At 39.0% G+C, this 21,366-nt stretch overlaps 1 protein-coding gene across 2 annotated transcripts in view; it reads right to left on the bottom strand.

The window, feature by feature from the left end:
• Nucleotides 1-21,366, bottom strand: part of RBPMS (RNA binding protein, mRNA processing factor) — a 1,623,413-nt gene that overhangs the window by 1,030,330 nt on the left and 571,717 nt on the right. The gene's annotated exons all lie outside the window — the stretch shown is intronic.

Here is a 21,366-nt window from a genome sequence, read left to right as displayed (position 1 = left end):
TTACGAATATACCACCAGTGAAGACTTTAACCAAAATGGCTCAACCACCCGATAGTGTAGTTTGCTGCTTGACACTGGCTCATACGATCCAATTAGGTGCCCGCAAATGAACTTGACTTTGAATATCACTGCCAGCTCACTGTGAATAATGAACAAGTGAGCTAATGGCCGATAAACAAAAAATAAATACCAAAAAGATCCTTCAGCCAAAACAGGCTGAAAAACGACTCCACTGCTCGGTCCCGCAGCACAGAGTGAACAAACAGTCTATACCAAGTCCTGTGCACGAGGGGATGCACGGTCCAAACCAAGTTAACAGCTCCAAATAGACCAGCAAGGCAGCACAGAGTTCAATATATTTATTTAATATTGAAGAGTATAACAAACTAGTTTCGCTAACAGCCTTCTTCAGTGTAAAACAATGTCATCAAGTTCATTTGCATCAACCTTTAAATACATATCAGGAGCCAATCAAATAGATGAGCTCATGAATACTAATAAGTTTTGAAAAATTGCTTGCAAGACAGGTTTAAGGGCACTTGAAATAAATCATATAGTTGTACAATAATAGTGAGTGTGTGCACTCAACTATGGTCCATCCATCACAGGAAAATTAACCATCAGTTAAAATAAAGCCAAACACATTCTAAATGTTCAAACATGTCAATAATACAATATTAGTACATGTTATTTAATTTAATAATCCCATGTGGGTGTACCACTGTGACAAGCCATACAACGATTTTTAGTTAGAGGAGCAAAGAGTCAAAAATCCATGCTATCTATTGGACTTGCCATATCATAATAGAATATGTATTGAACACATTAGATAGAATATACATGTGTATAAAACTATGTATATTTATGTATACATAAAGAAGTTAATAGTAGGCAAAATCAGTCATGAACATATCATACCCAGTAAATCAAAAATGGTGTTACATCATCCTTGACCTAAATGCTTTCACCGGTTTAACAGAAACGTAACAAGTAATCCATATCCATCCTAGACACAATAATAGACCACCCAATGAATACAAATGCCAAAAATATATACCTGATGTGTTCCAACAATATGTTTATAATTAAATCTCAATAATATTCCCATATTGTTTAGAGCACCAATACTAATATCAACAGCCTAAACATAAAGGCATACACCTTTCTTTCAAAGGTAATAATGGCTGTTATGTCTCTGATACCTAAATAAAAGTGGCACCACTTGCAAGCCAAAAGAAAAAAGATGTAACAAGAAAACTATACTATTTGGTTAAGTTTCAACTTACATGATGCTAACAAGCATAATTGCTCAGTCACCTTTACTAGTAAGTTGTGTACCTTTTAAAATCGTTGTATGGCTTGTCACAGTGGTACACCCACATGGGATTATTAAATTAAATAACATGTACTAATATTGTATTATTGACATGTTTGAACATTTAGAATGTGTTTGGCTTTATTTTAACTGATGGTTAATTTTCCTGTGATAGATGGACCATAGTTGAGTGCACACACTCACTATTATTGTACAACTATATGATTTATTTCAAGTGCCCTTAAACCTGTCTTGCAAGCAATTTTTCAAAACTTATTAGTATTCATGAGCTCATCTATTTGATTGGCTCCTGATATGTATTTAAAGGTTGATGCAAATGAACTTGATGACATTGTTTTACACTGAAGAAGGCTGTTAGCGAAACTAGTTTGTTATACTCTTCAATATTAAATAAATATATTGAACTCTGTGCTGCCTTGCTGGTCTATTTGGAGCTGTTAACTTGGTTTGGACCGTGCATCCCCTCGTGCACAGGACTTGGTATAGACTGTTTGTTCACTCTGTGCTGGGGACCGAGCAGTGGAGTCGTTTTTCAGCCTGTTTTTGGCTGAAGGATCTTTTTGGTATTTATTTTTTGTTTATCGGCCATTAGCTCACTTGTTCATTATTCACAGTGAGCTGGCAGTGATATTCAAAGTCAAGTTCATTTGCGGGGCACGAATTGGATCGTATGAGCCAGTGTCAAGCAGCAAACTACACTATCGGGTGGTTGAGCGCCATTTTGGTTAAAGTCTTCACTGGTGGTATATTCGTAAGTGGAAACCAGCTTGTTGGACCATTTTCTATTTGAATTGAGGAGCGTTGTATGGTAGGGGCGTTTCATCTTTATATGGCGTATCTATTATTTAACTTTGCATCTTTTCTTTTTGGATGTGTCCGTACATGTTTTACTATTTTGTGGACCGGGCCGACCATCGGAGGAACGTTTGACTTTGGACATTCTTATATATCGAGCCATTGTGTTACAGTTTTCAAGTAATCCAAATATCTATGTTGGGATATAGTGCTTGTGGACTAGAACATTGTATGTGAAGATTGCGACGTCCGATTTGAAGAACTTTGGAATTTGGACTTGGCGTGTTCACATCTTGAAGGGACAATTGTATTGTGGACTAACTTTGTGTTTATTATATGGTTTGGTCATGATGCCTATCATGTAATATTGGTATATGACTGTGTTCGGAGTGTTTAATAACATTATAGGGCTTGGCAGTGAATTTATGTGCATTTAACATTTTGGGATTAACGCGACACAGTGATTTGGGTTGGAAAACTTTGCACACAGATAGTGTCGTCATTGAGAGACCGTTTGAAGGCCGTGCTTTATATATGGAGTTCTGATACACATAATCATCCAGGACAAATGCATTGGGAATAATTTGTGTATATTACAGTGTCTAGTGAAATGCTTGCTTGCCTATGAGTACATTTGGTTGAACAAACATATAGCCGATTATACAGGGTTCAAAAGCAACATATATATTTCTTCTATGGTAGCGGGCTATAGGTTTATTAGAATTCAGGGACACATTTAATCATTATCTAAATCACAACTAACATTCTATGGTGCTTATGCATTTTGTCTATACTGTTACAGAAACTGCTTTAACTTGGTGAAATGAGGTTGTAGTGTAAATGAATACCGCATACATGCAGGATATGAAACGGTGTGGAAACTCGGTGTTGTGATATGGCCCTTATACTAATTTTGGTTAGATGAGCATATTGTATGTACCGAACCTGTATTGGGGGATCATTTTATTTGTGACTGTCTCTGGTACTGGAGACCTATGTTTATGGGCAATGTGCTCATAAATATTTGTTATATTTGGGTACACTAGGCCGATAATTATCAAACTAGTTTGTGATACATGCTGGGCCTATCAATATCATATAACAGTTTAATATTTTTTTGGCATAATCCTATATATTGGAACTCTTTATTGGAAAATATTATTAAGTGGTTGCCTGTAGGATTATGATGTGGGAATAAGACACGGAGTAGGGGAACAACAAATTTAATATTCAATTAGATTATAAATGTGGGAATAATTTACATCAAGATCTCTCAACTGTTGTTTTGGTCAAGGGAGGTACTATATAATAACCATTTCAATTCGGGACCAGATTTGATAACATATCCTGTTGGAATTTAAACAACATACCTGGGGGTTTTTGTTCATGTGGTATATATCATATGTTTAGGTATCAAATCCTAAGCTACTATAGATATATATATATAACAGTTTCTTTTACTGTAATGAATATATAATCCTCTGTTTTTCCACACTGTTATTAGTATACAGTTCATGAAAGGAACTTTCAATAATTATTTTGGAAGGAAGACATCAGAGTGGTTCTATAACATTTGTCTATTAACAGGACAAGAATAGTTGTGATATACCATTACAGCCTATTATTTGATAACTTGCAACCATATGTTCAGGCATTTAAGCCTAAGGCACTGGGGAGAGAGATATATATCTACAACAGCTGGTTTACTATATTGAATACACAATCTTTGTTTCCTCTATATTGTTATTAGTACATAGTTTATGAACCAAATTTATATTGACTAATTTTGAAGGGTGATATTAGAGTGGCCCTTCAAGATTTGTCTATCAGCAGGACAGGAATGGTTGTGATATATCACTTTAGTCTAGTTTTTGATAATTGTGAACTATAACATTTGTGTTTGGGTATACAAGATATGAATGAAGATACAAGATATATTATTGTAATTTTTATACAGTAGTTATTGTGGATAGTAATCACCGAGTGCCAGATTTTGTTTCCTTTGGAAGGAATCTCTGTTGTTACTAGTGAACAGTTGGTGTATGAAAATTACATATATTTTATGAGTACCCAAATGGATAAAGATGTTATTGTAGTCTTTGAATATTTGGTTATTAGCTGGATAGAATAGTTTTGATATAGTATAACAGTTCCCATTTCACATATTGGAAACTATAATTTTTGTGTTGGGAATATAAGACATAGATGGAAATACCAGCTATATTATTGTAATATATTCAATTGCTACAATTGTTAACCATTACCAATGGTCAGTTCTCATTCCCTTTTTGAAATGAACCACTGCTCGGTCCCCTGAGCATTATTAAAATTGAATTTTGACATTCTCAGTTTTGTGGTGATTGTATTCTGGCCATATATTTGGTACAGGTACTACTATATACCTTAATTGAGTATCCACTAATTATTGAAATAATTTGGCTGTGATATTAGTAGCATAGTATTTGAGAAAAATAATATCGGCTGATTATTTCAAGAGTTTTCATAAATCCTATATTGGCTTGTTGCTTTACTGTTTGTTACATTTTTGACCATTTAGGTTATACTTTTGATAAAACAGTTCAGGGTCTTGAAAGTACAGGACCACAAGAAATACAAAAAATTTTTTGACTTATTGCTAGTTCAGCAATTCTCGTAGTGTGGGTTCACAACATTTGACTATGGTTATGACCTACAGGTGGTAGGTTGGCCTATTGGGGCTCATTTTCAGGATCTATTGGACCCTGATTTTAACATTGAATATACAAACCATTCAATGTTGGTTGGTTTATCTTGTCTCATATATAAGTCATTAGTGTTATATCATACAGCCTTAATTTACTTTTTATCCTATAATTGGATCTTCACCTATGTTAGGGACTATCTGATACTGATCTCTTTTTTCAACTTTTTTGTGCTTTCTGCCACCTCTGTGTCCTATCATCAAAGATTGGTGGATAAATTTCCATTCATTTTGATGTTACTGGGTTTCATAATCATTATATTTGACCTCTAATTATATTTTTGGTGTTCCATCAGTCCATACCAGTAATATATTTCAACAGTGTGTACAACATGGATCTTAACACCATTCTTTCTGGATTATGTGCTGATCGGCAAGATATAGCAGTATTTGGTATTGATCGATTGCCAAGCAATGATCCGGGCAGTTTGGCCAAGACATCTGTGGTTGATTGTGATATGTTTTTTCACACAATCACAAAAGCATTTAAGACGCTGAGATCAAACATCTGGCATCTTAAGTTATTTAAAGCATATTCGGCCCAGAATATGGCTCCCAGAGGTCTACGTATACGAACTCAACCTCTAGTTGGGAAGCCAGATGATAAACTCAACCATGATTGGCAGGAGGCACTTCAGACAGGATCCATGACATTTGTGAACATACTGTTACAATATTATGAAAGGACAGTAGATTCAAATATATTAGAAGTAAAAAATATATGTTCAGAGGCTCTAAAGTTTGAATCTTCCACTAAATATCAGGATAATATTAAAAAATTATCCTCAGAACTGATGGAGCACGAAAAAACTTTAAAAGAACGAAAAATTAAGAAATTTCACCGTGATTTTTCTGACTATCAACGGGGGAAACCATTTGATTTAAGCAGATCGGTCAGATTTGCGGATAATAATCAGGTTAAAACAGGGCCCAGTCGCACCAAAAAAAGACCACGGTCAATTCTTAAAAATAAGGGTGATAGTTCATATAGTACATCTGGTGATGAATCTTCCCTTACGGATTTTGAGGGTCCAGGTGAGAGGGCTTCACCTAACAGGAAGAGAACTAACAAAACTTCCCCTTTAGAAGGGGTAGAAGACATCGGGGTGGCAGAAAGCACAGAAAGAGTGGTCACTCCGGTCTCCCTACAAGGCCTTTTGGACAATTTCCTGAAATAGGAAATTCATCTGGAATCACCCAGAATGTGTTGAATTTATCTAAGACTATATTAACGGATGAGCAGGTTGCACTGTTGAATAAAGGTTTGAACTTTATTCCTTCTTTCTTTAGTCAAGAATATCACATAGTACAGGATTTGCATGATTTTGTAGGATGCTAAATTTGAGGCTGTTTTTGAGAATGACAGGTCAGAATCATCTGAGGACTTCGTTTTGGCAAGTCTTCCTTTCAACCCCCTATGAGCAAACACGTATCTATTTTTATGGACTCCATTTTGAGGGATATTCATTTCCAAAATATGGGACACATTATGCTGGCTAGTAATCTATCGGATGATGATAGGATAGCTTTGAATACCTTGTGTGAAAATAAGGAAATAGTTATTGTCCCCGCTGATAAGGGAGGTGCAGTTGTGGTTTGGAACACTGCGGACTATATTCATGAAGGGCTAACTCAATTGTCAGATGTCAAGTGCTATATGCACATGTCTATAGATCCCACACCAGTATTTAAGGATGAGATAGATGCCTTTTGCAGTTGGCCTTTGAGGAAGGCATTATTAACAAGAAGTGCTTGGACTCACTCAAAGTGTCTGAACCATCTAAACAGATACTATATCTTTTACCCAAAATTCACAAGTCCTTGGAAAATCCACCGGGTAGACCCATAGTATCTGAATAGGCTCTCTGACTGAACCCCTTTCAGCCTTTCTTACTAAATATCTTAAACCCTTGTTGGGACACATTAGATCTAGATTGCAGGATACCACACAGTTTCTACAGTTAATTAGGGAAATCCAATTGGAACCTGAGTGGTACTTATGTACCTTGGATGTAAAATCACTATATACAAGTATACCCCATTGGGCGGGTCTCCAATCTTTACAATATTGGTTGGAAAGGGTAAATCTTTATTCATCGGGATTTAACACCCTTTTGATTTGTATGTCCGAGCATGTGTTGAATAAGAATGTCCTGTACTTCCAGGGCCAATGTTATTGGCAGCTTCAAGGAACAGCTATGGGGGCATCTTTGCCCCCATATATGCTGACCTTTTCATGGCCTATGTTGAGGAATTCTTGATCTATGACTTATCACATAACATTTTTCAGGTGGAAATGGATATGTGGAGACGTTATCTGGACGACTGCTGGTTGGTGTGGCGGGCTGATGCTGGATACTTGCAAGAATTTGTTGAATATCTAAATGATAATGTCTGGGAATTGAATTTTCTGTGACATCCGATAAAAATTCTATAAACTTTTGGATGTCACAGTATATAGGAACCCAGACAATACTCTGTCTACGAGGGATTTCTACAAGTATCCGCAGTATAACACCTTATTACATGCGTCAAGTTTACATCCCCGTCACACAATCAGGAGTATTCCAATATCCCAATTTATACGTATCAAACGTCTCAGTTCCAACATGGAGGAATACCAATTGGCTAGTAGGGATCTCAGTCAGAGGTTTATTAATAGGGATATGATGAATTTGATGTTGTTTCTGCTCAGAATAGAGCCAATCGTCTTGTGAGGGACGATCTATTGCAATATCAGGATAAAAATAAAAACAAAAATCAAGCTTCCCATAAATGTGTCAGGTTTGTCACTACATACAGCAGAAATATCAATATGATTAGAAACATCATTAATAAACATTGGAACATTTTGTTGGCCAATGACAAACTGCGTAGTGTTTTGGGACCCCGTTGCCTTTTCTCATATAAACGTGGTAAGACCCTAGGTTCCTATTTTTCACATTTTAAACATATGGCCAGTGGGGGAACTATTCACAAACAACTGACACTTTATGGTGATGAACTTATTGGGTCATTCCCCTGTGGCCACTGTGGGTCTTGTCAATATATGTTAAAATCCAAGGCATTTACCAGTCGCAATACCAGTAAAGTTTTGATATTAAGATCTTTGGAAACTGTAGCAGCGACTGGGTGGTGTATTTGGCATCTTGTTACTGTGGGGGATTCTATGTTGGACAAACTTCTAGAGCCTTAAGATCAAGAATGAACGAACACCGCAGTGATATCAAAAACCACAAGGAGTCGAGTGCACTATACCAACACACACTTAAACATCCTCAAGCGAGATTCACCTTTTTGGTCATTGACCGTATTTCTGGGGACAGAACTAATAAACAAGGGTGGCATGGGCTGTTGGATCGGAAAGAGAAACATTGGATTATCACATTGGGGGCCTTATTTCACCCGGGATTAAATGATCATTTGTAATGAATATATTGAATCAGCATTAGTCCATTCAATAATAGGACACTAAGTGGGGAATTTTACTTGTTTTTCATTCATGTGCCCTCCAAGTATGATTGTTTAGATATCTTAGTTTATATTGAACAAGGTTCACATAATAAGCCATACTGACTCCTATCTGACATTATGTCTGATATGGGCGATGTCCATGTTCAGCCAAAAAAATCTTTTTCCTTTATATATTTTTTTCCCTTATTGTGAGGGCACCCCGGAAAGGTACACAACTTACTAGTAAAGGTGACTGAGCAATTATGCTTGTTAGCATCATGTAAGTTGAAACTTAACCAAATAGTATAGTTTTCTTGTTACATCTTTTTTCTTTTGGCTTGCAAGTGGTGCCACTTTTATTTAGGTATCAGAGACATAACAGCCATTATTACCTTTGAAAGAAAGGTGTATGCCTTTATGTTTAGGCTGTTGATATTAGTATTGGTGCTCTAAACAATATGGGAATATTATTGAGATTTAATTATAAACATATTGTTGGAACACATCAGGTATATATTTTTGGCATTTCGTATTCATTGGGTGGTCTATTATTGTGTCTAGGATGGATATGGATTACTTGTTACGTTTCTGTTAAACCGGGTGAAAGCACTTAGGTCAAGGATGATGTAACACCATTTTTGATTTACTGGGTATGATATGTTCATGACTGATTTTGCCTACTATTAACTTCTTTATGTATACATAAATATACATAGTTTTATACACATGTATATTCTATCTAATGTGTTCAATACATATTCTATTATGATATGGCAAGTCCAATAGATAGCATGGATTTTTTGACTCTTTGCTCCTCTAACTAAAAATCGTTGTATGGCTTGTCACAGTGGTACACCCACATGGGATTATTAAATTAAATAACATGTACTAATATTGTATTATTGACATGTTTGAACATTTAGAATGTGTTTGGCTTTATTTTAACTGATGGTTAATTTTCCTGTGATGGATGGACCATAGTTGAGTGCACACACTCACTATTATTGTACAACTATATGATTTATTTCAAGTGCCCTTAAACCTGTCTTGCAAGCAATTTTTCAAAACTTATTAGTATTCATGAGCTCATCTATTTGATTGGCTCCTGATATGTATTTAAAGGTTGATGCAAATGAACTTGATGACATTGTTTTACACTGAAGAAGGCTGTTAGCCGAAACTAGTTTGTTATACTCTTCAATATTAAATAAATATATTGAACTCTGTGCTGCCTTGCTGGTCTATTTGGAGCTGTTAACTTGGTTTGGACCGTGCATCCCCTCGTGCACAGGACTTGGTATAGACTATTTCTTCCATGACGTCAGGTAGTCAGGGGTATAAAACAGGCATCCAATGCCATTACATCAGTTTTTCTTGCCCCAAATGTCAAGAGCCCTCAGATAGGAAGCTAGTATATGGTGGGGAACACCACCAGTAAAAAGTAAATACCACTGCCAGTAAAAATGGCCATAGAGAGGAGAGGGAGAAAGGAAAGAGAAAACCAGGAGGCTGAAGGGAGGGAAACCAGGACTGCAACAGTGAATACACTTGAACATCTACATTTATGGTAAGTGTACACAACTGTACTATGTTTCACTGTTGCAGTCATCACACTTGGGTTGATTCTCAAAGCTGAGGAAGGGTGGAGACAGTCAAGAAGTGTTAGGCCTGGCTAACAGGCCTTGTAAGACTGCTGTAGCAAATCCAGCTCTGGATTTAGAAAAAAAAGGTAAGTGGTAATGCTTGGTGAAGGTGTGTACAGAACTCCAGGTTGCAGCTTCCAGAATGTCCCTGGTAGGGAAGGGACTCCCCTAAGAAATGCTGTAGAGGCGGAAGCAGCCCTAGTGGAATGTGGTCTGACTCCGATCCCCTGTGGGGTAGGTTTTCCATGGTGCTTGTAAAAGAAATGGATGCAGTGTGCTATCCATTTGGAAATGGTTTGTTTTTAAATGGTCTTGCCCTCTGCCCCTGTAACAAAGCTGACTAGCAGCTGGTCAGATTTTCTGAAAGGTTTAGTCCCGTCAATGTAGAACCTGAGCTGTCTGTGCATGTCCAAGGAGTGCAGGATCCTTTCCCCTTTATTGTGAGGATTAGGGAAGAAGGTTGGCAAATGGATGGATTGGTTTAGAGCCACACTAGACACCACTTTAGGCATAAAGGACAGGCTAGTCCTGAGGGAAACCCTGTCAGCATGGAAAATAATGAAGGGATCCACAGCCACTAGCGCCTGTAACTCAGACACACTTCTTACTGAAGTTATGGCTAAAAGCAAGGCTGTTTTCCAAGAGAGGAATTTCAACTCTGCTGATGCAGCAGGTTCAAAAGGGGGAAGTGTGAACTTTTCCAGTACAAAGTTAAGGGCCCAGGCAGGGGTGGGTGCTCTCCTAGGGGGCCTTAAGTTGTTAGCCCCTCTCAGGAACTGTTTGATGAGAGGGTGAGAAAATAGAGGTGGCTCAGTATTATAATGAGGTGAGATGGCAGAGGCATGAATTTTAATGGAGGAGAAGGATAGGCCTCTGTGGAGTAGCTCTGCTAGGTAATCCAGGATTAGAGGTAAGGAGGGCACTGCTGTGTCCTTTCCTTGAGACTGATTCCAAGAAGAATATCTTTTCCACTTTTCAGCATAAGATTTCCTAGTACTAGGCCTTCTGGCTTTAAGAATGACATCCAGCACCTGTTTACTGAGGGTTGCTGGTGGTGTATTCAGGGGATAAGCTAGGCTGCAAGGTTTAGGGTTTGCAACTGTGGATGCAAAATCTGTCCCTCCTGCTGAGACAGCAGGGGTAGGAGTCTGGTGAAGGTGCCAAGGTGGCACTGTTGTCAGACTGCATAAGAGTGAGTACCAGTGCTGATGTGGCCAGTCTGGGGCAATAAGAATTGCCCTTGGCTTGCCCTGTTTGATCTTGAGTAGTACTTTTAAGAGGAGGGGCATAGGGGGAAAGGCATAAATTGAGGGGTTTTCCCATTGGAAGGATAGGGCATCCACCTTCCAGGCCCTCCTGTGAGGGTTCCTGGTGTAGAATTTGCTCAACTGTTGGTTCTCGGGGGAGGCAAAGAGGTCCACCTCTGGTGTCCCCCACCTCTGGATTTGATGGTTGAAGGTGTTGGGCTCCAACTTCCACTCATGTGGGTCTAGGATATTTCTGATTAAGTCATCTGCCAGTGAATTTTGTTTGCCTGGCAGGAATTGAGCTTGTAGATGCACTTGGTTGCTCAAGGCTGTGTTCCACAGGGCCATGGCTAACCTGCAGAATCGGTAAGAATGGGTTCCCCCCTGCTTGTTTATGTACCACATAACTGTGGTGTTGTCTGTTTTTATCAGCAGCTGTCCTGGAAGGATTAAGTATTTGAAGGCTGTCAGAGCATTCTGTACAGCTAGCATCTCTTTTTGATTGATGTGCAGGAGAATTTGGCCTGGGCTCCAGTGGCCCTAAATGCATTTGTCTGCAATGTGAGCCCCCCCATGCATAGTCTGAAGCATCTGTTGTCAGGGTTTGGGCAGCAAGGGGTTGAGTGAAATGCAGTCCCTTGTTGTGGTTGCATGCTTCTGCCCACCAAAGGAACTCTGCCCTTAGACAAGGTATGATTGGAATGATTGTTTCCAGTTCCTGAGAATGTTGGCACCAAAGACTTTTTAAGTACCACTGAAGTTTCCTCATATGCATTCTTGCATATGGAATTAGGAGAATACATGAGGCCATGAACCCCAGGGCTTGCAGTATTTTCCTTGCAGATAACAAGGTTCTGTTGGCCATTTGTTTGAAGTAGTTGGTCAGATAGACCTGTTTTTTTGGAGTGAGAAATGTCATCTGGGAAGTGGTGTCCAAGCTTCCTCCCAGGAATACAATCTTTTGACTGGGCACCAGTTGTGATTTGTTTTCATTGATGGTGTACCCCAATGAAGTGAGAAGGCTTTTTACAAATGCCAGGTGCTGAAGTAGCTATTCCTGACTGTCCGCCTGAATCAGGCAATCGTCTAAGTATGGGAAAATTTGGATATTTCTCTGCCTGCAATATGCAATGGCTGGAGTCAGGCACTTTGTGAATACTCTGGGCGCAGTAGATAAGCCAAAGGGAAGTGCAGAGAACTGATAGTGCATATTGCCTGCCCTGAAGCGCAGATATTTCCTGCATGACTCCCTTATGGGGATGTGCAGATAGGCTTCTTTTACGTCTAGAATGACTAACCAGGCATCCTTGGCTAGCATAGGGAGAAGCTGTTGCAGGCTAAGCATCTTGAATTTTGGGACCACCAGAAAGGTGTTGAGAACTGACAGATCCAGGAGTGGGCACCAAGAACCCTCTTTTCTGGGCATCAGGAAAAGTCTGGAGTAGAAACCTTGCCCCCTTTGTTCTACTGGAACAGGTTGAATAGCTCTGATATTGAGCAGGGAAAGTACTTGCTTTTGAGCCTCTGACCACTGGTTTGGAGGAAGGTCTGGAAACCCGGTTGGGGTTGGCAGTAAATGGAAGTATAATCTGTACCCCTGGGATACAATGTTTAGGACCCATCGGTCCTGAGTAATGCACATCCAGGTTTTTGCATGAAGGGCAAGTTTTCCTCCTAGGGGCACAAGTAATTGGGCAGGTCTGGGAAGGATAACTGAAGTCATTGTGAGCTTTTTCCATAAGGGGGCGGCTTACCACTCCCTGTTTTTGAGGTGGGAGCACTCCATTGTTTAGATCTCTACATACCCTGAGACTGTAGTCTGGGTGGCCTGTTGCCCCTGGGTTTGGACTGGGAGGGCCTGGAAGGGGCTGGAAAGGACCAGTTTTTAGAAGGCCAATGCCTACTGAATCTAGGTGGCTGCACTTGTAAGAATTCTTTAACAGTTTGCATAGATTTAGCTTTTTCTTCCATCTTTTTAAGAACCTCTTCTGCTTTGGTGCCAAACAAATAGTCCTTGTTTAAAGGAGTGTCTAGTAATTTTGATTTGACATGATTTGGCAATATCTGTTCCTTCAACCAAGCATGCCTTCTCAGTACAGATCCAGTGACTGCAGCCCTGCAAGATGCTTTTAGGGTATCAATGCCACACTGCAAAGTATACTTACTAACTTGGTTTGCAGAATGCATTAACTCTTGTAAATCTTTATTTTCTGCACAATCTGGAAGTAACCCCATTTTTTGTTTAATTAGTTCCATAATATATTGCTGGTACTTCAACATGTGAAACTAGCAATTCAATGCCCTGATGGCAAGAGTTGCAGAGGTATATACCTTCTTACACTATCTGTCTAAAGCTCTGGAATCCCTGTCTGAAGGGGTAGGGTTTTTGGCTGTAGTAGCCTTAATACCTTTAGGTCTCTGGGAAATGGTCTCTTGATTATGGATCTTGGAGAATCAGATACTCTGTAGTACCTGTCAGGTTTTCTAGGGGCCAGGGGTAAAGTGTCTAGAGTAAGACTAGATTCCATGAAGACATCATCTACAACATCCAGGACAGGGGGAATAGCTAGAGGCCTGGGCTGAGGCAACTCTAAAAATTCTCTGAGTCTCTTTTTGGACTGAGAGTAGTCCTGGCATTCCCAGCAGACATGCTCTCTTAAAGTATGCAAGGTTTCACCAAAAGAAAAATCCTCTGGAGGGGAGGCAGAGGGAATGGATTCCTCTGCATCTGAATCCTCATACGTTGATAAGGGCATGTCCTGATAATCGGAAGGGTCAGAGTCATCGGACTCCTGGTCTGTAGAATCAGAATGAAACTCAATTCTTTGTCTCTTAGCAGGGGAAGGCTGGCTTTCCCTAATTAGGGCAATAAGGTCTTCAGCCATTCTAAGCATTTTTTTTGTGGCATGGGAGCTTGAGCATGCACTTTGGTTGTCAGTTTTCTAGGCATAGTGCATACTCTGGGCCTAAGAAACTCAGTAGTTTTAGCTAAAAATGAAGTTGTCGGTTTAATTCGAACATTGGTAGGTCGGAATACACCCTCAACAACACAGCGGCTCCGGACCCATCCAAGGTAGAGACATCCACATGTTCCATAGTCAAAGAAGTATCCCGCGTCATACCGGACTCTGAATGGGTCTCAGTAGAGGCCTGTGAATCTGTAGAAGCGGGCATCAGAGGCTGCAAAGGTGAGTACTGGTGGACTGGCTACTAGCTTAATGGAAGTGTCATCCGCAGTTTTGGACCTATGCGGTCTGTCTCTGTCTTTATCTTTATGATTTTTCAAAAGATCAGTAGTCGGATGACTTATCGAAACCATTTCAGAATAAGGAGAATGAGAGCAAAAGAATTTAGCGACAAAGATAGCCCGACGATGAATGGTTTGGGCATTAAACAAGGCACAAAACTGACAGCGAGGGATGTCATGGTCTGGGCCTAAACAGGTGACACAGTAAGAATGAAAATCTCTGTGAGGTATTTACTTTCCACAGGCAAGACAATTGTTAACTTTTTCTGACATCGGTTAGAGCAAGAAAAAAGGATCCCCAATGTTGTACTTAGCTTTTAGCTTTAGAAGACTTCAGGTTTGAAACTCGAAAAATGAAAATTTCATGTAGCGGCCGAACGGCACTTGCGAACTGCTTCTGCTTCGAGCTCCTCGGCAAGAAAGACTGATGTAATGGCATCGGCTGCCTATTTTATACCCCTGATGACCTGACATCATGGAAGAAATGACAGCATCTGACGCAGAAATCCCAAGACTCTGGTATTCGGCTGACTGAGGGCTACCTGCAAGCAGATAACCCAAGTGTGATGACTGCAACACAAAGAACATCTGCATAAAAATGGCAGTACCAGACTGAAATAATCCCAGCTCAAACTGCAGAAACAAGCAACCCTGGTGGACCCCTAGTATTAATAGGTTGGACAACAAAAGAAAAAAATCCTGTCGAGAAGTAAAAGGGCTGTGCACAACAGAGAAAGTCAAGTCTCTGAAAGCAGACATTGATGTAAAAATAGCCTCAAAAGCTAAGGATAACCATAAGGTACCTTTCAGTTATGTCTGCAATCTTAAGGGCAACACTCAACAATGTCTGGAATTAGTTTTAGATGGCATCACCTATACTCAGCTGGAAGACATAGCAAACATGCTGGCTGACAAATTCAGCTCAAATTTCACCCAGTTCTCCCCCAAAAAATACCCTCCTCCACTCCACCACCAGTTATCGCCAAAGAACAGGTTGCCACTGCACTTTCTAAAGACAAAAACACGGCTTTGATGGTGCCTAACAATACACCAGGTTGCTTATCAAACAGCTTATATCTGGACTTATCAGGCCAATAGGGATCTCTGTTTAACCACATCCTCCGGACTGGTTTTGTCCCGAAAGAGAAGAGGACAGCAACAGTCAACTCTCTGTATAAAGGAGGACCATCTACTGAGCAGGGAAACTACAGACCCATAAGTTTTACTAGTCTTATATGTAACGCCATGGAAAGAATAATCAAGAACCTGATAAATAATAACATATGAGACCTCCAAACACTAGACCGTACCCAATCCAGCTTTGTCAAGGGCAGGTTATGCCTACTGAAGCTGGTGGATTTCTTTGAGAAAGTCAAAAAGGCCATGGATGAGGGTAAAACACAACCAGGGATATTTCCAGGTCCCATAGAAGCTATATTATTGGCCTTGGACAGTGCTGTTCTAACCTGTGCAACAGTAATACTGGGTGCCTGGCAATCTACTGGTATTGTGATTGGTCCTTTGGGGGGGGGGGGGTAAAATCGGCACTAAATCTGTCAGCCAGTATATTGGCAATATCTGTTGGCTCAGTATAGGAAGTACCATTGTGCAGAAGCTCAGAGCAAATCTGGGTATTGCTGTGGAGATTCTTTACATAACTATAGAAGGCCTTGTGGTTGTCTTTACTGTCTTCTGCAATTCTGTTTTCATAGCTAGCTATAGAGGATTTGATGAGGGATCTCAACTTTTTGTTGAGGCTGATAAGGGAGTTTTTCCAGTATTCAGACTTCACCTTATTCCGCATCAGTTTCCCCCTTCTGTTGTAGAGTTCATTAATGGCAGGGGACCACCAAATTAGCTTCCTTTTTTGGAGAGTGCATTGGTTCTTTTGGGTATGGTGAGAGCCATGCATTTGTGTACGTGTTTGTACAGTGCATTGGTGTATGATTCGGCAGTCATGCAGCTATTCTCCATTTGCATGGGTGCTGTGAAGTTAGCTACCTCTGTTTTTAGGAGCCCAAATTTAGCTTTGGAGAAGTTTTTCATGGTGGTTACCTTTGCGAGGGGGGTGGGAAGGATGTGGATTTTCAAGGTGATTAGTTTGTGGTCAGATCTAACCAGGGAGGAGTTGACTATTGGTGTAGAGCAATAGTCACCCATGTTAGTAATTAGCAGGTCAAGGATGTTGCTACCTCTAGAGGGGGTAAGGACGAGCTGGTCCAGGGCATTGGAATTAATGAATTCCAGGAAACGGGCAAGTGTATTGGTACAGGAGTAGTTTTCCCAGTTAATGGAGGGGTAGTTGAAGCTGCCTGGTATGGGAGTGTTAGGTTGGACCCTAACATTCTTCAGGGTGCTTAGGATTGTGGAGTGTGAGTCTTGCGACTTGGTTGGGGACCTATAACAGGCTACGACCTGAATCGCTGTCTTACCCAATGTTAGCAGCACCTGAAGTATTTCTGATGCGTTGTGTTGGGCTACCAGTCTGGAGTGTGCACAACCTTTATGAATATGGAAACACCACCGCCTTTGGAGCTTCAAACCAAGTTCTGGGGCCGAAAGGTGTAGTAGGAGTAATAATCTCATATGAACCTAAGAACCTACATATCAGACTAACATATCTCTTTACTTTCTCTGTGAACTGTCTAAAATTTCTCTAAATATTAAATGATTGTCATAAAACTTGTATTGATTCTTAACTAATGTTTTTATATTATGTGCAATTTGTTACAATTATTTAAACTGCAGATGTTTTTGTTTGATTTTGAAGATTGCAAAATTATTTTTCTTAAAATGTTTTGTAATAATTTGGAGCTTTTCTCCCCAGGCCACTGCTGAAAATGGGCTTCTACCAGTCGGACTTTCCTGGTAATCAAATTTCAATAAAAAATAATAAAGTAAAAACCTATTTATCTGCTTGCTTATTTATTATTAATAATGACACAGTCATGTATGCATTGTGTTCCTTATTTCCTGCCTAGTGCTAAACACTTCTACTGTTGTAGCTACATACTGTAACACAAATATTGTGTGCACAGTGTTAGTGCATGAGAAAGTTTTACAGACAAAGTTATAAAATAAAAATAAGACACTGGCCAGTATCTTAGTCAGAAAGTCACATCAAGTACATTTCAGTGTATGCTTTAAAACAAATGCTGCATATTTATACAAGCCTACATTTAATAAAAATATTGGAAACAATACCAGAGCTGTGCATCTGATTTTGCAGCCTATTAATTGATGTGTTGCCTTTGATGGTTTATAGTGGTTCCTGTACAGTTTTCTCAAATGGCATATCAGTTGGGTTCAGTCATATGGTGAATCAAAAGATTGCAAGCTCAATACATTATCTGTGTTTACAACCTTTATAATGCTGTTAGGAACCCTATAAAGGAAAAAGATTGATGTAGTCCTGATTGATGTAGTAGAAGAGGGTCAAAGAACTGATTCTGGCCAATACAACTCTATCAGTGTAAACTTGTATTCTAGAAAGAGTTTTGAACGATAATTGTTGGTTTTATTATTACTTCTTTGAATGGACTGGATAATGTTAACATCTATCAGCATGGGTTTGTAGTCACCATGTCATATTTTACCATCCTAGCAGAGTTTATAATTATAGGAATGAAGCTACCAATGCCAGATTTATAACTTTGGATGTTTATATACTGACCTTGCATTTTAGTACACTCCCCATCAAATTAATAATAAACAGTTTACATCCATTAGGTATCAGTAAATGGACTGCAAACTGGATTAATCACTAATTTACTGAGAAAAAAATCTGAGTAGCTCCAATGCCAGTCATCCAGCAGGACATATGTAATGGTGTACCTCAAGGCTCAGTAACCATCACAGTTTTTCAGTTAAAGAATTATTTAACTAAGACTGAAATGTCCAATGTGCTAATTGCTTCTTCCTATTTTAAATATCTCATTAAAAGTTATGTTTTAATTTTAGCCAATTTGACATGTTCTATAAAGTTTTTTCATCTACTTTAACAATTAAAACCTTAACCAATGTATATAAGAAAAGCATACTCTGAAGCCCATCTAATTCTACTTGGCATGTTTAGTTATTTTAGAAAGATTATTATTACCTATTTATGCCTTACTGATGTATCCCACTATTAGATATAATACTGCATTTTCTAGCCTTTGAACAAATAAACTGAAAGAACCTGAAAAAAATCACTGGGCTGGAAAACTTGAACTAATGAGATATTTTTTGGGAACTGTCATTATATTGTGATTCTTAATAAGAGGTGACATCTGTTTGGCTTATAAAGCAATATCTGATCTGGTTGTTGTTGTTTTTTCAGCTGCCTGCCATCAGCCATATCCTTGGGCTCCTCCTCCTTGATTATCTGCTCCACCCTGCCAGATACTTGCCTGACCTGCCGTTCAGATGACAATTGTGTCCCCTCCCCTCTAGGGGAAATCCTAAGTAAAAGCAATCTAGAGAAGTGTACATAGACAAGATCTGTGCATTTTGGTATGTCACTGGATTCCCTAGCCATTGTCCCATCCAGTTTTCCATAAGTATTACACATGCACATGCCTCTGGTCTTCGCCAAATACAATTAACTTTTTGGATAAAAGTGCAGAACTCCCCCCACCCCCAGGACAGACACCTGGCAAAAATGTCACCCTCCTTATTCCCTAGCAGTCTCCTTCGGGGAACAGGCTCATTTATGTAAGTACATAACTACTCAAGTTTACATACAGTTCTTACCAAACTAATATGAAAAACTACAAAGCAAACTTTATCTGAAAATCTATGCCTGGACAGCTCTGTCAGAACAAACACCACTTCAGGGAATTTAATACTAAAAATAAATATCAATATTGGAATAAAATGTTACATATGCATTATATAATGCCTCCCAAGATTACGATGCAAACATTCTCTTATAATCAGAAGTCAGTTCTTAAAATATAATCTCGATATATTCATGGGAAGTGGAAAATATCTACATGGGGTAACATCAATCAAGTTTCTTGAAGGCCAGTAGGTCATAAACTTGAAAACTAAACCAACTAAACTATGCCTTTCCTTACACTTCCTAAACAACTACCTGAAGCTTCAACTTGATGAAAAATGGTTGATGCTTCAGCTCATTAAAGTATCACTAAATCGCGTTTATTGCAGGGTGCCAAGTTTCCCCTGCACCCCCACACCACCTGTTACTTAAATATACTAATTCTGTACATGCACAAGCATGGAGGAAAAAAAACATCACACACACTAAAACACTGCTTACAAGCAAACCGAAACTGCACTAACAGTAACGTTCTATGGAAACACCAGTCACCAAGTTGAACACTGGCATGTTAAAATCTACGAGTCAATACTTTAACCAGATAACACAATGAATAGTAGGGCTAATGGAATATTTTAACCTATGCAATGTTTTGGAGGTTTGGAAGAAATGTTCAACAAACATTCTCCATCCATTCTACTCCCTATAAAGAACTCTGAGAGGAATGTAATGCCAAACGTCTATAAAACATCAGAAGCATATAAAACGTTGCATTCATTCTGAACAGTCATCCATCCACAATCCCTTTTTCCCTATTTTTACACATGGGATCTATCTAATTGCAACCTTATCAATTACTACTTCTAGCAATGATCAGATCTACCACTGACAATATGACTATTTAGATACTAGTGTTGACAATACAGGGTCTTAAGCCACTGTTTCTCTGCTTTTGTGGCATTGAGCCTCCATGAAACCGCAAAAATGTCCTTGAGCATTCCCTAGACAAGGAAACAAAGTCTGGATCTTGTCATACAACATCAAACACATACTGTATGTTGCATTACACAGAAGTTTACCTCTCCCAAATACACACACACACACACACACACACACACACACACACACACACACACACACACGTGTGCATTCACACACTTGAAATAGATATGATTTATTACATCACTATTTTATTATTCATTTGCTGTCAAGTATACACATTTCTTGGCTATTATGCATTTAGGCTAATACCACATAAAACAGCACTGAAGTGGTAATGTTTTAACTATACAACATTTTCATACATTAGGTCTCACTGGAAACAGGCCTGGGCCTCCAAAGAGAGACTTGCCTCACCATTAGAGAAATGCTGCTCTAATTTGCTTAATAAAGTTCTGTTTTTGTAGCATAAAACAAAGACATTTTTGTCCTTCCTTGGGCATCACAGACTTAATCCTCCATTGCTCCAGTAGTCGAGAAGACATTGTGCTTCACAATTCTTCTGCATCAGTTAAGAACAAGACATTTCAATGGATGTGACTTCACAGTCCAACAACCTACATTACTAAAAATAAACTGCTACTTATCTCCTACAGTTCTTTTGAGAAATGTTTATGAATAAGGGAGATTTGGAAAACAAGGAGACTGGTGAATTTTCATAAGAAAAATAGATGGTTTTACTGTTGTATTATATTTTTTGGTCTGGATCATTGTGACCATGAACTGATTATCACATGGCTTAGCTCATCCTAGAAAGGGCTCAGAATATATGCATTATTTTTTTTTCATTCCATAATTTTACTTGCTGGTTCCATTGATATTTATTAAGCTACCATCATAAATGAGACCTAGCTGGCGCAAGCTCAGAAATTAAGTAGAGCAACAGTGTTTCTGTTTTTAGCGTGGATGCCCCTTTTACTTAAAATATGATTTTTTTATATTTTGTTTGGACATAAATGGGTCACTGTGCTGTTTTATATTCCCATCACCTCCTCCTTGCACTTTGCCCCTATGCCATAATAAACTTTCAGTTGATTTGTTTTGCATGGTGACATTAAAGGCATTTCAGCTTAGGATGCTTGGATCATCATAAGATTGTTTAGATAAGCAGGTGCCTCCCTGAGGCAAAATATTACATGGGCAT

The sequence above is a fragment of the Protopterus annectens genome, chromosome 17.part0 (genome assembly GCF_019279795.1).
Source record: "Protopterus annectens isolate FY-2018-M chromosome 17.part0, PAN1.0, whole genome shotgun sequence".
Taxonomy (NCBI): domain Eukaryota; kingdom Metazoa; phylum Chordata; order Ceratodontiformes; family Protopteridae; genus Protopterus; species Protopterus annectens.
Note: the sequence above shows the minus strand (reverse complement) of the source record. Positions and strands in the feature narration are given on the sequence as shown.